Genomic DNA, 17,833 nt, shown 5'->3' on the forward strand with positions numbered 1-17,833 from the left:
AGCGGCTCTTGTCCGCGCCCACTGCATACCAGACTCGGTGCCGGTCCCGGGGCAGTGACACACGCGCTGGAAGACCAAAGTGGCTCCCAGCGTGTCCCCTGCTTGGGAACGAACCCGGGTGCCTGCGGTGCGCCCCATCTCAGATACCGGGGATCCCCACTGCTGCACCCAAAGGGCTTGACTCAGGTGTGCGGCCAGTGCACACGGGCCTTGCGGGGTTCGTGCTCAGTAGACGTGTGTTTCTGGTTTGGGTTTGCGCTCTCTACCTATGCTAAGCTGGTAGCACTTACATCCACTTGTAGTATTTTAACCCGGCAGCCCTTCTTTTCCAGAGGGGAAAACGGGTTGTGGGGGTGGGGGAAGGACATGCCTCCTTCCTCCCCCCCCCTCCCAATACAGAGAGAGAGAAATAGACAGACACACAGACAGAGAAACAGAGAGATAGAGACTCAGACAGAGAGACAGAGAGAAAAGGAAAACACAGGGTAATGTGCAGTGTTTAAAGGTAATCCTCCTTGCTTCACCCAAGTTTAAAAAAAATCATCCATCTTGTCATCTATTTTAAAAATAAAATGTTTTTCCTTCCTGTACACACACGCACACATTTAAACGAGTATCATATTCCATCTTTGCCTAATCGCCTCTATTTGAACTTACCATCTCTGCTCACTCAAACCTTATCAGTGTTATTCTCAGTATCGCTTAACCAGAACAACAACAACAAAAAGATAAGTTTTGCAGTCTTCTTTCACCTAAGTCTCTTGAGTGGAAGAATGAATTGCTTTTTACTCTTCTCAAAAGCACCAAGGCAATAAGAAATGTATAGTCACTATCTGATAGTGTTTGTTGAAAAATATTTTAAGGGCTTAGAGACAAAATACTAAATACTAAAGATGACTAAAAGAAAATACTTTGAAATTATTATTCGTTGAGAATATTATTTTTCAGTTTCTATAGTGTAGTAGGTTCACATTCCAACCTTCTGAGCTGTGTCCTTGATGTTCAAAATTAGCCCTGGACATAATGATAGCATTTTTTTTCCTCTTTAATTACTGTTAGAGAATTGGCTAGTGTAGTACAATAAATATTTTCTACACTATTTTAATTCTTAATAGAACAAATTAGCTAAATTTCACTTAGGTAATTTGAACTATTCTTTCTCCCTGAAATATCTTTCAGAATGGCTTAGACTCATGTAAGATTCGTTGGCTTTTTTCCAACTTTTCCTCCAAGGAAGTCACAGTAGAAAATTGAGTTTTGTATTGTACTTTAGTCAAGAATTTGACATTAAAGTAATATATGAGTCATTGCTTTAGTACACTAGCAAAATGGGTAATAGATTAAACTAGAATCTGTTCACTTTGTGACTTCGTTGCAATTTTAAATTATAAAATGTATGCTTTTAAAGTATTGTGATTATGAAAATTGCTGAGCATCTTCATTATAGAACATTATTTCAATCAAGTTGCTATTTCTAGGTATGTAGATGTATCCATAAATGAAAGCCTATGTACCCTAGAACATGGTTGTATGCATTTAAATGAAATGTAAGTCATGTATTACATACATGATAAACCTGTACTCTGACTGTCAAGATACTTATTGGTTTGTATATTTTCATTCTTTGAATACAAAATAAAAGTTGGAAGCAATATAGAAATAGTTGCACATTACATAAGAAATTCAGTGTTTTCCTCCCAAAATTTTGGCATTCAAATCTTCTTAATGGCATATTTATTAACATGAAAGTCCTGAAAGTATTGGATTCTTAATTAGTACTTTTGTTTCTCTTTTTTCCAGTGCTGGGGAACCCAGGGCCTTAAGCACTTTACAAGTGAGTAGACCCTCAGCTGTTGAGCACTATTGCTGAAAAAGAAAATTAACTTTGTGCAAACAGTGATGCCATTGTATATTACATTAACCATATCATCTTAATCTTAGACTTAATTTATCTCATGGATTTAATAGGCTTGGAGATTTATTAGTGTGTAGAGAGTAGCAACACAATAAAGCAAATTACTGTTGAGATTCTTAAGGTTACAAAGTGTTTACAAATAAACTTTTTAGCTTCAATATAAAAACCATGAAGACACTTAAGCCCTACATACATATGTTATTATTTGGGATGGCCACACTGAGTCAAGGTTGCATATTGAAAATATTACACAATATTAATCAGTATATTCCTTTTAATGGAGGAAACCTGGACTATTGACATATTTGGTGGTTAATTGATCAATTCAATATGTGTAACTCATGGAAAGAGTTTTCTAAAATCCTCAATGTAATTAAAAGGAAATACTAGGATCTTTGTTCCTTCAATAACACTATTATATGCATCTTAAATGGAATGAAATAAAGACATACCTATAATAGCATATTTTTTAAACCACATGTTCCCAAATGTATACACACACACACACACACACACACACACACACATACACACACACACACACACACATACACACACACACACACACACACACACACACACACACACACACACACACACACACACAAAGTGCCAGGCCATTGTGGAATACTAAAGGACTGATGGCTGTACAGAAGGGAGGAGAGATACTAAATGTTTTATTAAATAGCTATATGAAATGTTTCCATTTCTCTCCTGTCAAGAGAAATATTATTTAGTTGAGAACTGTTATTAGCTACAAGTTAATGACATTTGCTAAATTAATTACGAGTATGCCTAAAAGAACAATTTTTAAATCATATAATAGGAAATTTTTATATGTGTAAAGCATAAAATGACCAAATGTCACCATTTGGTGAGAATTTTTTAGTTCCTACTGTTTGCCCTTTTAGGTATACGGCAGTTTTTCTACTCCAAAGGTTGTGAAAGACATATACTATACTGGTACATTTAAATTCCAGAAAGTAGAAAAAGAGAAAGATCATCTCCAAATATTTTTAAGGAAAGTTGCTTTCTCTTTCTTTTATTATTAAGTAGTTGTATAAAGAGGTTTCACTTCCATAAGTTCGACTATGAATACAATACATGTTGATCAAATGTCACCCTTTTCATCATTCTTACTCATTTTTCCTTATTTCTACCCTCAAGCTACGTAGTTCAATTTACATAATGTATATTGAATATAAGGATCTGACTTGTGCCACAAAAGATAATCAGAATTTAAATTAATGCAAAAGAAGATAGGCTATAAAATAAATGTCAAAAAAGGTATCTTAAAGTTAACATATTTACATTTATTTCACTTTTTTTTTTTTTTTTTTGCCAGTTTAGGGCTTGAAATCCAGGCATGGGCATTGTCTCTGAGCTCCTTTTGCTCAAGGCTAGTATTCTACCACTTGATCCACAGCTCCAGTTCCCACTTTTTCTGTGATTGATTTGGAAAGTAAGTCTCAGGGACTTTCCTGCCAGGGTTTGCTTCCAACCACAATCCTCAGATCTCATCAGCCTCCTAAGTAGCCAGGATTACAGGCATAAGCCACCAGCTCCCAGCTTTATGTTCTTTTATTATCTTAAAACATATACTTTATGTTTCTTAGTAGTCCTCTCAAGTAGAATCCATTCATTTTCCCATCAATAATAATGAATTATAATGAGGCTTGGGTGAAATATTTATATAAAGTCTTAATGAAGATCTTGTTTTTGTTTTTTTTTTTTTTGAGATAGTATATTGCTATGTATCCAGGCTAGCCTACCACTTACAATATAACCTGTCCTGGAGCTCTCCTTGTCCCTTCTTCCCAGTACTGATAGTATAGGTATACACTACCATACCCAGCTTAATATAGTGTTTGGTGTGGTATGAGTTTTGAATATATAGTCATTATTAGACATGTTAGTTTTTAAAATTTATTACTAAGTAAATATATTGCAAAGAAAAATACATATATATTTTACTTGTTTTGTCAAATATGTTATTACCTTGGGATAGAATTGTTTGTTTATGAAACTGACATTATTTGAAACTATTTTAAAGCATACCAAATGGCTAGAGCCATGACTCTCAAATGGTAGAACATGTAAGAGATTCCAGGTTCAATCTCCAGTACCACCAAAAAGCATGTCAAGTTTATCATCAATCATTTAATTTGGATGATGAACATTAAGCCTCCTCCCAGCAAATAAAATCATAAATGTATTAAATCAGTTAGATATGCTGTTGACTAGAAGTAAATAGTTGCTTTAATGAATAGAGCTTGTGCTTGGTTGTTGGGGGTTTTTTGTTTTTGTTTTTTTTGTTTTTGTTTTCATTTTTCTTTTCCCATTGGTATTAGAATTTGAGTTCAGCTTCATCATGCCTGCTTAGGAAGATGCTCTATCACTTATGCTGCACCTCAGCCCTTTTTTGCTTTAGTTAGTTTTCCAATAGACTCTTACTTTAGTTGTTTTTCAGGTAAACATGGCACTGGTTTCAGATAGCAGTCCACATGTGTATGTGTCCTTTGTAGCTGGGATTACAGATATGAAGGACTGCACCAGAGTTATTGGTTGAAATAGAGTCTTGCAAGGTTTTGTGCCTGAGCTAGCTTTGAACTTTAATTCTCCTGATCTCTACATCCTGAGATGTAGCCTTGTACCAGCATGCCCCATACTTTGTGTTAACTTTCTGTTCTTGTGATAAGATACATTAGAAAAACTATTTGAAAGAAAGATTTAGCAGGATGCCGGTGGCTCACACCTGTAATCCTAGCTATTCAAGTAGGATCTCAGTTCAAAGCCAGCCAGGCAGAAAAGTCCCTGAGATTCTTATCTCCAATTAACCACTCAAAAACAAAGTGGTGCTGTGGTAAAGTGGTAAAGTGCTAGCCTTGAGCACAAATAGGCTCAAGGGACAATGTCTAGGCCCTGAGTTCAAGCCCCACAACTGACAAAAAGATTTATTTTATAAATTTTTTTATAATTTAATTTTATTGTCAAAGTGATGTACAAAGGGGTGACAGTTACATACACAAGGTAATGAGTACATTTCTTATCTCTTGGTTTAAAAGTTTCAATTCATTATTCACTGACTCCCTTGCTTATAGGCCATTGTAAAAGAGTATCCCGTTGGAGTGGCTGGGAATGTGGCTTCGTGGTAGAGTGCTTGCCTTGCTTGCATGAAGCCCTGGGTTTCATTCCTCAGTCCCACATAAACAGAAAAAGCCCGAAGTGGTGCTGTGGCTCAAGTAGTAGAGTGCTAGCCTTGAGCAAAAAGAAACTCAGGGACCATGCCCAGGCCTTGAGTTCAAGCCCTGGCACTGGCAAAATAAATAAATAAATAAATAAATAAATAAAATGTTGGAGAACACGTGATGGAGCAAAGCTGCCCTGTGTAGGAGAAAGGTTTGTGGGGAGAGAGTGCTAAGGATAAAATATAGCTTTCAAAGAATCTCCTCCCCCTCCTATTTTTTCAAATGAGGCCCTACTTCATAATAGTCCATTTAACTAGGAATTTATCTGTGGATTAATTAATGAAATTAGAGCCCTTATGATCTAATAACCTTGGAACACTGTGGTAGGATCCAGCCTTCAACACAGGAACCTTTGGGAACATTTGCTATACAAACAGTAATGGATAATTCTCATGTCAGAAGTTCAAAGTGGTGCTGGTATGGTTGATTCAGCCAATAAATATGGACATCAAGGATCCAGTCTCACAATTTTCTGCTCTACAATCTCTGATATATACTACCCTTAAGAAGACCAGCAAGATTTTCTCATCTTTTTGGTAAATCCTACTTTTTTTACATTAAAAAAAATTTCAGGGGCTGGGAAGGTGGCACAGAGGTAGAGTGCTTGCCTTGCATGCATGAGGCCCTGGGTTCGATTCCTGAACACCACATAAGCAGAAAAAGCTGGCAGTGGTGCTGTGGCTCAAGTGGTAAAGTGCTAGCCTTGAGCTGAAGAGCTGAGAGACAGTGCCCAGGCCCAGAGTTCAGGCCCCACAACCGACAAAAAAAAATAAAGAAATAAAAAAATTTACTTTCATATAATCTTCTTTTAAAATATATGATAATAAATTAGCTGCACAAAAGGACTTCATTGTGGTATTTATATGCATGCATATAACACAATTTGATCAAACTAATATCTGCATATTCTCTACATACTTTCTAAAAAGTTTTATGTGAGTTTTGCATACATATGTTTTATATATATATAATGTAGTTTTAAAAATAATTCTAATTGACCTTGAACTTATATAAAATTCTTATCTTTATGAGCTTACTGATATGAATTTCTGGGTTCCAGCACCATAGCTTCTGATTGAGTCTGTCTTAGGAATGGAGCCAGCAAGATTTGCCTTTTTGCCAGTCTATTTAGGTTATTCTGATCCTCCACACTGTCTGGTTTTTCTTTCTCTTTTTAATATTCTTTTGCATACTTCCCTGACTATTTCAATAGTAAATTATACTTGAGCATTTTGTTGTGCTTACTCTTATCCCCATTTTCATGACTTCAGCCTCTTGAAGATAAGAATAATAATATTCTATTTATTATGTATTCATTGATCCTGACAAATAACTCTCTGAGGTTACTAAGGTAAGAAAGCAAGAATGATTCTGGTTATGAGGCATTAGAATCAAGGTGATAGCCTGTGCCAAGCACAATAGAATTTGGCATCAAATAGGTGCTTAATATAAAATTTTGGCTCAAATGAATGAACAAACAAATTAACTGTCATTTTTCCCATGATGAATTCTAATTTTATGTCTGCAGCTTTATTCTTTTATTCTAATGAAGAAATTTCTCTTATAGTCAATTTCTTTTCTTTCAGATAGGAATGATAAAAAGAAGGCAGTTAGTTCACTAGTCTTCAAAAGCAAGTAACTGAAAGCCATTTTTTTGTATTTTACATTTTTGTTATTCTTTCTTTCCCTCTCTTGTTCAGCTTGCTTGCTCAACTGGCATTCTACAACTTGAGCTATACCTCCAGCCCTGCTCTTTGTGTTGGTTATTTTTCAAGACAGAGTCTCTCAGAGTTGTTTGCCCAGACTACTTTGAACCATGATCCTCTGGATCTCAGCATTCTAAGTAGTTAGGATAACAGATGTGAACCACCAGCACCCTGCTGACCCCTGTAATTTTGATGGCAATGGAAAAAGAGACTGGAGATATGTACTGAAAAATATTGAGGAGATGGAGAGGTTAGAGAAATGTGGGGTCTGGAACATAAAGATAGGATTCACTTTGAAAAGAAAAGTAATGAGAAGAGAAGAGAAAGAATAGGAAAGAATAAAAAGGGGGAAAGCAAGGAAAATATGAAGGAAGAGTAAAAATTGAAGTTTAGAGAGATCTTCATATAGGTAAAAAGTGCCAATTTTAATATTCCTTGTATTGCTTGCTTGTGGCCATCAGTCAGAATTAAGTAAGGGTAAGGACCGGAGCAGACAGATTAAAGAAACTGACAGATGAGCAAAGGATTTAATTTTTTTCAAGACCTGGTAAATTTAGTGATTTTTATAGAAATGTAAGTTTGTATGGCATTCTCTTATGCTTTCGAATTGAGATAAATGTCAAGAGACTGGTGCAGAATGCATATGGCCCCAATAATCAGACTATACTAGTCTATTCTGACTGCTATAATAAAATACCAAGATTGGCTGGTTAAAACAACTGATATTTATTTCTCACAGTTTTGGGGCAGGAAAGTCCAAGGTCATGGTGCTGACAGGCTGGTTTCTAGTAAGGCTAAAAGGTACCTGGCTTTCAGACTGCCTTTTTCTTGCTATATCCTTCATTGTTGCAAGTGAGTGGAGAGTCACTTCTTTCCTTTTATTGCTATAAGGACATCAGTTCTATGAGAATAAAGACTGATTCCTAAGATCAAATTTAATTTTAGTTGCCTCCCTAAAGTTCCTTTCTTTAATACAGTAACATGAATACTGTGGGGACGTAATTCATTCATAGCAGATTCATTTTTGGTGAATCTTTCAGAGTTCACATACAATGATCCTCTTCATCAACTGGATTAGATTTCCTGCATTATGTAATTCCTACATGTATGTAGGTTACATGTATAAATACTGGAGAAACAATATTACTATGAAACTGAGGATAAAGACAAAGAATCTATAGATCTGGAAATAGAGAATTCAAAGGTAGAAAAGTAAGTAAACAGTATATATCTACTAAACCAGGGTATTAATGAACATGGAAACAAGTCAGAAATGAATAATTGAGTTTTAATGCTAAGGAGATATGACAGAACCTTAGTGAAGCAAGACACTGAAATTGAACCATGGTGGGGGGGGGATAGGGTCTGAATATTATTACCCCACAAAATTAATATGTTAACATCCTAATCCTTCGACATGATATTCAATGGAATATTTTAAAAGATGATCAGGCCATGAGTGTTCTACAGTACTTTTGAGAATAATGGCCTTTTAAAATATGCTCATAGACTTCTTCTGTCCCTCTCAACATCTCAGGACACAGAAGATACCATTAATGAACTAGGACACCAAAACTTTCTTTACCTTGTTCTTGGATATACTCAAGAACTGTGAAAAGTAAGTTTCTGTGGAGAGTTTTTTTTATACAGCAATATCCCTTCCACCATGTAGACCTTTCTATGTTTATTTATATGTCACATACTATGGATATACTGTACGTAATATGCATGGCTATTGCCCTGTTGACATTCAGACTACATTTGTCCATTGCACATACAATGCTGTTAAAGATTACTTTATACCATTATTTTCTTGATGTGATAGATCTCCCAAAGTATATGTGTTCAGGCAGTCAGATTGACTTTCTCAGTGTTGTCAACAGGGTACACAAGTGCTTTTCTCTGTATCTTTGTTAAATCTAAAAAGAGTCTGTCTTAAATCTTTGTGAATGTAACTAAAAACAACTACTCTATCTTACTTGTTCTTTAATTTATACTCCCACTTATACATGCTGTGTTAACCCAAGTTAAATAAGTGGTTGGTCTTATATTTTAAAAAAAGTTACCTAGTCTGTAGTATTTTGTTTGCAATATCCATGGACTAAGATACCATGAAAACCAGAATCCTTTCTTTTAGACATGGTACCTTGGTACTAATTTCTACCAACTAACCTACTTTATATAAAAGCATGGAGGAGGCTTGTGTTCTGTCCAGGACTTGAAAGAAGATGTACCCAGGATAAAAGATACACAAGAAATCTAGATATGTCACTGAGAAAGCATGTAACACCAAAGACAAAGAGGTATCTTAGCAGCAACCAGAAAGAATAAAACAAAAACAACATATAGCTAACTTTGCATGAGCATTGTGACCAATAAATATCTGGATTATATTATTCAAAATTATTCTTGGAGATAATATTCATAGAATTTTGTAGTTAAGTAAAATATTATATGAGAGTGAAAGTAAAGTAACACTTAAGAAAAACACTAAGCATACTTCCTATAAACTGGCAGAGCAGACTCTCCAAGAGAGTTGTTCATACTCATAAATGTTGGGGGTTTCTGAATCCATTTGTTGAATGTCTGCATGGAAAAGAGATGTTTTCAATATCTGTGTTTAACTTAACAGAGTAAAGAGAAATGAATAGAGATACCAGAATGATTGTGGAAGTGAAAGAAGTTATCAGTTTGCCCATGATGTAGCTCAGTATACAAGCCGGTTTCCCTGTGGGACTATTTGGAAGATACCTACTACCAGGTAAGCACACCTATCAGGTGATTGCCAAGAGCAGCTTCATACAGGAAGTTGAACCGGAGAAGCAAAGTGTTGGTAAGAAGCCTATCTCTTCCATGATAAGAAAGACCAATAGGAAGCTAAGCTACAGTCCTCCAAAGACTTTCACATCAGAAAGTCAGTATCGGGATTCCTAACACACAGAGGGCATCAAGAACCAGAGGGGATTACCAATGCAATCTGGCCAAGAAAGGATTTTGTTCTTTCTTATTCCATCTTTTCTATCTTCAGAATTGAAAGTGCTACAACTTTGAGAAGGGAAGGAGATATTAAAAGTGAAAACCTTGGAGACTTTCTCTTCTAATAGACACAGTGATGAGGGAGAGAAAACATTTGGTTGTATGTTAACCTTTCATAATAGAAAGGTCTCAGAAAATTAAAGTATCCACTTCAGATATTGCTAAGGAATAAGTAAGGGTGATTCATTGCATCGTGGGTCAACTGTTAAAAAAATTTCAAGGAAAATATATCATCTAGTTTATCTTGAGGCAATAATCAAATAGGTAAGAAAATGGGATAAATTATGTTTCAATTCTTGAAATCTAGGCATGTGGTATTCTTTACAAAAGTTAGCTATGATGATGTTGGAGAAACTTCTGAGGATAGCTTGTCACAGAATCAAATAGTTCTGTTCTATCTACTCTATCGATCTGATTATTTGGAGTTGTCTGGTTCCAGTTCACCTGACAAGTTTTGACTTGTTTTCCTTTTCTATTTGGAATCTGAGTTCTCCAGGTTCTCATTTGTTTGCCCCGAACTCCAGTAACCATGTCCTGTATCTGCTTCTTGTCTACCTAGTATCAGATCAGTGGTGAGACTTACTTCTCACATCTATTTAAAATCACTTCTGCTTGATTGTTGATTTGCTTTTGAGCACATTGACCCATCTTGATCTTTAATTATATCTGTTTCTGGGGGAAAAAAATGTTCTGACAGCTGATCTCTTTGCCTTATCAAGATGTTCAGCTCTTCTGCACTTCTAACTTTCCCAGTTTCAAATTCTACTACCCCTACCTACCAGCCCCCACATTTTAATGCTTTGCTACCACTTATCACAATTGCAACATTAAGAATTAAACATGTTTTAAGGGGAATTGGGATTATGCAAAGCAGGACACATTGATTGCTTACCATGTCCCAGGTATTGTTCAAAATGTTTTATAGTACTATTTTATCTAATTCTAATTAAAATCGAGTATTATTGCTGCTCTTTTTTTTTAATCACAGGAGGAAACTGAAGCTTAGAGAGAGTGAATAGTTGGTATAAAGTTATACATTGAACAGTATTGGAGCTGGCAGTCTGATCCAGGCAGTCTTGATTTAAAAAACAACAACAACAAAATCCTGTCTGCTCAACTACCCTAAACTGACAATAGACTCTTCCCTAAATCCTCAGCTCTTCAACTCAAGGCTAGCACTCTACCACTTCAGCCACAGCGCCACTTCCAGTTTTCTGGTGGTTTGTTGGAGATAAGAGTCTCACAGACTTTCTTGCCCGGGCTGGCTTTGAACCTCGATCCTCAGATCTCAGCCTCCTGAGTAGCTAGCATTACAGGGCAAGCCACTGGCGCCCAGCACTAGTTCCTTTTTATCTGCAAGAATCTAAATAGTAAAATCAGGCATATTATATAAAATGTGCAGACAAATTTTTGTACTTTTGGAGTATTTCTTTTTTGTTGTTGTTGGTCATAGGGCTTGAACTCTGGACCTGGGTGCTGTCACTCAGCTCTTTAGCTCAAGGCGAGCACTGAGCTACAATGTCACCTCTGGCTTTCTGGTGGTTTATTGGAGATAAGAGTTTCACAGCCTAAATTTTCTTAATAGAGACCCAGAAACACAACAAATCAAAGAAGGGTTAGACAAATGGGATTGCATGAAGTTACAGAGCTTCTGCATGGCAAAGGACATAGCTAGCAAGATTAATAGAAAGCCCATGGATTGGGAGAAGATCTTCACTAGCCATAGGATGGACAAGGGTCTCATATACCTGGAACTCAAAAAATTAAATCCCCCAACAACAAATCCTCAAAGAAACAACTGCCCAATAAATAAGTGGGCTAAAGACTTAAAGAGAAACTTCTCTGAAGAGGAAATAAGAATGGCTAATAGACACATGAAGAAATGCTCAACCTCTCTAGCCATAAAAGAAATGCAAATCAAAACAACATTAAGATATCACCTCACCCCAGTTAGAATGACTATAATCGAGAACGCTAATAACAACAGATGCTGGAGGGGATGTGGACAGAAGGGAACCCTACTGCATTGTTGGTGGGAGTGTAAACTTGTTCAACCACTTTGGAAAGTAGTATGGAGGTTCCTCAAAAGACTCCACCTAGAGCTCCCCTATGACCCAGCAATTCCACTTTTGGGCATTTACCCAAATGATCACAAACAAGACCATACTAAAGCTACCAGCACGACTATGTTTATTGCAGCATTATTTACCATAGTTAAGATATGGAACCAACCCAGCTGCCCCTCAGTAGATGAATAGATCAAGAAAATGTGGTATATATACACAATGGAAGTCTATGCCTCCCTCAGAAAAAATAGTATTGTCCCATTTGTTAGGAAATAGAAAGACTTGGAAAAAATTGTATTAAGTGAAGTAAGCCAGGCCCAAAGAAACATAGGTCCCATGGTTTCCCTTATTTGCAATAGCTAGTATATATCTGAGACGAGCAGAAAAGGTCAGATAAGATGATGTTAAGCAAAATGAACCCCAAGATAAGGACACAATTGGTTTGGTTTTTTCTTTCTTGCTGTTGTTTCTAATGTATTTATAAGGTAACACGTGATTTTTTGTTGCTTTACATTTCCCTTCCCCACAGTATATCCCCTGTTTTCACTGTGTTTGATGTTGTTATAATTTGTGGAGGGGAAGGGAAAAAACAAATTGTTTAAATAGGGATACAGGTGGACCCATTGCAACAATGAGATGTACAAGATGCTATGTTGAAAAACGAACTTTACAATTTAGGTGGGGGCAGGTGGTGAGGGGGGAGAAATGTAGTTGAGATGGGAGAGAAGGGATGGTAGGGGAAAAACAAAGGAAGAGGCAACAATGCTTCATAAGAAATGTACTCATTACCTTGCTCATATGATTATAACCCCTCTGAACAGTATTTTCACAATTAAAAACTTATTTTTTTAAAAAGAGTTTCACAGCCTCTCCTGCTGGCTTTGAACAGTGATCCTCAGATCTCAGCCTTCTGAGTAGCTAGGATTACAGATATGAGCCACCAGTGCGTGGCCAAGTATTTTTATATTAGGCATTTATCATTAGATATTCTCTGCCCTAGCTACAGTCATCTGTATACAGGTGCCTTTCTAATTCAAACAATACAAATAGATACAGTGTAAAAATGAAAGATATCTGTAATCACATTCTGACATAACTAGAGGAAGAAGTTGTTATAATTTTTGTAAAGCAGTTCTTCTTGTTGTGAAATAAAAGGAAGTAGAAGACATACATTTGCACTTAGTGATAAGTGATGAAACAGTAAAAAATAATTGCAAAGAAGTATGAATGTGTGACAGTGTGATATGTATTGTATAAATTTGTGATGAAGGAATTTAAATTAATTGAAACCTTAAACTTGATTATGAGGAACAAACAATAGGACATTTCAAAATAATCTGAGTTTAGATGTTAGGCCAGACTGGATTAGAACCCCAGTTCAATTCTTTGAAATTTATCAGCTATATGATCTTGGGCAAGTTCCTTACCTGATCTCATTCTTTAGTTTTCCCTATTTTAAATGAGAAGACTCTTCCAGGTTTTTTTTTTTTTTTTTGATGAAATTAGACAACCTGCTTTACATAGCAGATAGTCAATAATTAGATATTTAATCATTGTTCCTATGTAATCTATTATATTTAAGAGTAAGTCTTTATATTCACAAATATATTCAAAAGTAGTATAATTTGGGCTGGGAAGGTGGCTCAGTGGTAGAGTGCTTGCCCTGCATGAGGCCCTGTGTTCAATTCCTCAGCACCACATAAGCAGAAAAGGCTGGAAGTCATGCTGTGGCTCAAGTGGTAGAGTGCTAGCCTTGAGCTGAAGAGCTGAAGGACAGCGCCCAGGCCCAGAGTTCAGGCCCCATGAATGACAAAAAAAAAGTAATATAATTTACTGAAAAATGTAACAAATATAATCAAAATGTATACAGCTTTAAATAAAGTTTATAATGGGTATTCACTAAAAAGAATATTGAAAACATATAAAGAAGGTTAAAGTAGTAAAGAACTTGAAACAAATTCTATTTGTGTGACATATATTAAACTAATAACTAATCTCTTAATCATATCAGATCCTTCTGAATCTGCATTCAGAAATCATTTTTCTGTGATTTAATGCCAATTCAGTAACTATAAAATCATGGCAAGAAAATGAGCAAGTGTTTTCGAGTAATGATTAAGCAAGGGAGCATATGTCCTTCCATAAAGCAAAGACAAAACCATTCCTCCAGAATGTTTCAGATGACCATTGAACTCTGAACCAGAGCTCAAATGATGAGTACCAAGTTACCTCTTCAGTAAGATGTGTTATCCCAACAGTGCAGCTGCGGTCTAATTAAAGAGCCCAGACTGCTGTGCTGAACTTTAGTACTGCATTTACAGAATTAATTCAGAGGACATGTTATTAAAGTCTTGGGTTTATCAGAAGAAGGAAGCTTTTTAAAAAAAAAACCCAGCAATTAAAATTAACATACTGGATAAGCTGCTTATTATAGAGGGAGTCTATGCGATTCTCATATAGATGCCGAAACTAAGCAATGAATTGCTAAGCAAAATAATGAGACCATTGCTCTCTGAGACTAAATTCTAAAATTAGTACTTTAGATAACCTGAGAGCCCTTTCAAAAGTAAATTTACAAGTTTGCATTCCCACCAACAGTGTAGTAGTGTTCCCTTTTGGCCACATCCACACCAGCATCTGTTATTATTATTAGCTTTCTTGATAATGGTCATTCTGACTGAGGTGAGGTGGAAACTCAATGTTGTTTTGATTTGCATTTCTTTTATGGCCAGATATGTAGAACTTTCCTTCATATATCTTTTGACCATTCTTATTTCTTCTTCAGAGAAGTCTAAGTCTTTAGCCCACTATTAATGGAGTTTTGTTTCTTGGAGGATTTGTTTTGGAGGTTTAAAATTTTGAATTCTAAGTATATTTTAGATATGAGGCCTTTGTCTGATGCATAGTTAGTAAAGATTGTCTCCCATTCTGTGGGCTTTCTTCTTATCTTGCTATATCCTTTGCTATGCAGAAACTCTTCAGTTTGAAGCAGTTCCATTTATCCAGCCTTTCTTTGACTTGTGTTTCTGAGTCTTAGGAAGTTTTAACCTGTGCCAAGGAGCTCTAGTGTTTCCCCTATCCCTTCCTGTAATATTTTCAGGGTGTCTTGTCTTACACTGAGGTTTTTGATCCATTTTGAGTTGATTCTAGTGCAGAGTGATACATAAGGATTTAACTCCAGTTTTCTACAAGTGTATAGCCAATTCTTCCAGCACCATTTGTTGGAGAGGCTTTCTTCCATACTGTGACTTTGGCTCTCTTATCAAATATTACATAGCTATAGGTCTGTGGGTTCATTTGTGGGTCTTCAATTCTATTCCTTTGGTCCTCATGCCTGTCCTTGTGCCAGTACTAAGCTGCTTTTATTACTATGGCTTTGTAACAGAATTTGAAGTTTGGTATTGATATTCCTCTAGCACCATTCTTCCTGCTAAGGGTTGTTTTTGCTTGTTGGGTTCAACCACTCTGGAAAGCAGTATGGAGGTTCCTCAAAAGACTAAACAGATTACTATGACCCAGTAATCCCACTCCTGGGCATTTACTCAAATGACCACAAACAAGGTTAAACTAAAGCTATCAGCACAGCTGTGTTCATTGTAGCATTATTTACCATAACTAAGATTTAGAATCAAACCAGATGCCCCTCAGTGGATGAATGGATGAAGAAAATGTGGTATATATACATAATGGAATCCTATGTGTCCATCAGAAAGAATAACATTGCCTCATTTGTAAGGAAATGGAAAGACTTGGAAAAAATTACATTAACTGAAGTAAACCAGACCCAAAGAAACAGGATGCATGATTTCCCTCATTTGAAATAACTAGATTAGGTCTAGGATATTCTTAGGAGAGGACCACAATAGTTCAATAGCTATGTGCATATGACCATATAAAATGATGTTTATCAAAATAAATTCCAATAAATGGAAACAAGGTTTTTAAAAATTGTACTGCTTGCAGTTCTTTTTTTTCATTCTTTTTTCCCTTTGGTTTATTTCCTGTTGTCACTGTTTTTGATTTCTATACCCTTTGTCTTGTATATATATGTTTATCTGATTTGGGGATGGGAAAGGGAATCACAGAAATGGTAGAACAAAGGGTGAACCAATTCAACAGTGATATTCACTAGACACTATATTAGAAATGAACTTTACCACTTGGGGGAAAGGGGAATCATGAGGGGGAAAAGTGGGATTAAATGAGAGAAAGGGTAACAATATTCCAAAAGAAATGTACTCATTACCTGATGTATGTAACTGTAACCCCTCTGTACTTTACCTTTACAATAAAATTTAAATTTAAAAAGTAATATATACTCAATACAATTATTTCTAAGATTCTAAAGGCCATTTTCACCAACACTAATATGCTAGAATCTTTTTATATATCAGAAATATGTAGCAATTCTCTACTTGATTAACTTAGAAATAAACTATGATAATTGGAATATAAGACAAGGATATTTAAAATTATTGTGAAACATAATTACTGAGTTTTAAAATTGATATATAAAATTTGAACATAAACAAAAATATTACTTTATTAGTAAATGTTGATGGCTGCCCTTATTTAACTTACTATGCATGGACAGTAAATTTTAAAAAGTATGATATGGAGATGTTTAATGACTGGAAAATTTTAGAGGCCATAAAACATGTCATGTGTTTTTCATATGCTGATGTAGTATATATTTACAAACACATGGATGGGGAATTGTTTACCATCCTATCCATTTACCTCTAAAATTGGGAGTGCAGCACATTGAGAAAATAGTGCATCGTTTATACTTCTTTCAATACTTTAAAAATGAGATAGTCTTTTTTTAATGTTTCAATTTTTTTGGGGGGGGGGTCCGGTCATGGGGCCTGAACTCTGGGCCTGGGTGCTGTCCCTCAGCTCTTCAGCTCAAGGCTAATGCTCTACCACTTGAGCCACAGCGCCACTTCCGGCTTTTTTCTTTTTGCTTATGTGGTGCTGAGGAATCGAACCCAGGGCCTCAGGCATGCAAGGCAAGCGCTCTACCACTGAGCCACCTTCCCAGCCCCAATGTTTCAATTTTTTAATATATATTTTTATTGTAAAAATACTGTACAGAGGGGTTACAGTTACATGAGTAGGTAATGAGTACATTTCCTATTGAGCATTATTACCTCCTCCTCTGTTTTTCCCCTACAATCCCTTCCCTACTCACCTCCCCAACTCATCCCTCCTTCCCCCAAAATTGTAAAGTTAGTTTTCAATATAGTGTCTTGTACATTTCATTCTCACAATGGTTCAACCTGCATCCCCATTTAAGCATTCTGCTATATCCCTTCCCCTCCCCAAATTACAAAAAATGTATATACAAGATCCAGAACACTGATGTTTCAATATTTTTGAAACATAAAATAACAGGTAAAAGTCATTCTGAGCAAACAATATATAGATATTTCATATAGACAAATGAATAAACTTTACCTATAACATAGGCTTCTATTTATAAGTTAAATAGATGCAGAAGAAATTAAGTAAAACTACAGGGTAATATAAGGGAGTTTTTCTAATGTCTTTAAAAAGTTGTTTTTAGTTTTCATATTGAATTATGAAATTCTACAATCTATATAAGTATAGGATATTTATAATATCACAATACTATACCTACTTTGATGTAGAGAAACAAAGATAATCTTATGCAGCCTTTTAACAAAATTTATGAACTGACTGAAAAAAATGAGATATACATATCTACCCTTTTTATTCCATAACTGTTCTACCAGAAGATTAATTTCATTAGTCTTTCAGTGTAGGCATACTATATTTTTGTCAAAGAATAGATTTCCTGTCTAGATTCTCTTTAAATAATTCCAAGTAGGGATGAAA

At 35.7% G+C, this 17,833-nt stretch overlaps 1 long non-coding RNA gene across 5 annotated transcripts in view; it reads left to right on the plus strand.

The window, feature by feature from the left end:
* LOC138837967 (uncharacterized) overlaps positions 1–17,833 on the plus strand; it is a 304,135-nt gene that overhangs the window by 257 nt on the left and 286,045 nt on the right. For 3 of the 5 annotated variants that reach the window (XR_011375526.1, XR_011375529.1, XR_011375531.1), the window contains exons 2-4: positions 1,801–1,834; positions 8,407–8,487; positions 9,502–9,630. This is a non-coding gene — a long non-coding RNA (uncharacterized lncRNA). Of the gene's footprint in view, positions 1–1,800; positions 1,835–8,000; positions 8,082–8,406; positions 8,488–9,501; positions 9,631–17,833 lie in introns of those variants that run through there. The other 2 variants (XR_011375532.1, XR_011375533.1) reach the window with 2 other exon arrangements.

The sequence above is a fragment of the Dipodomys merriami genome, unplaced genomic scaffold (assembly GCF_024711535.1).
Source record: "Dipodomys merriami isolate MVZ:Mamm:240054 unplaced genomic scaffold, mDipMer1.0.p SCAF_10, whole genome shotgun sequence".
Lineage (NCBI taxonomy): Eukaryota > Metazoa > Chordata > Mammalia > Rodentia > Heteromyidae > Dipodomys > Dipodomys merriami.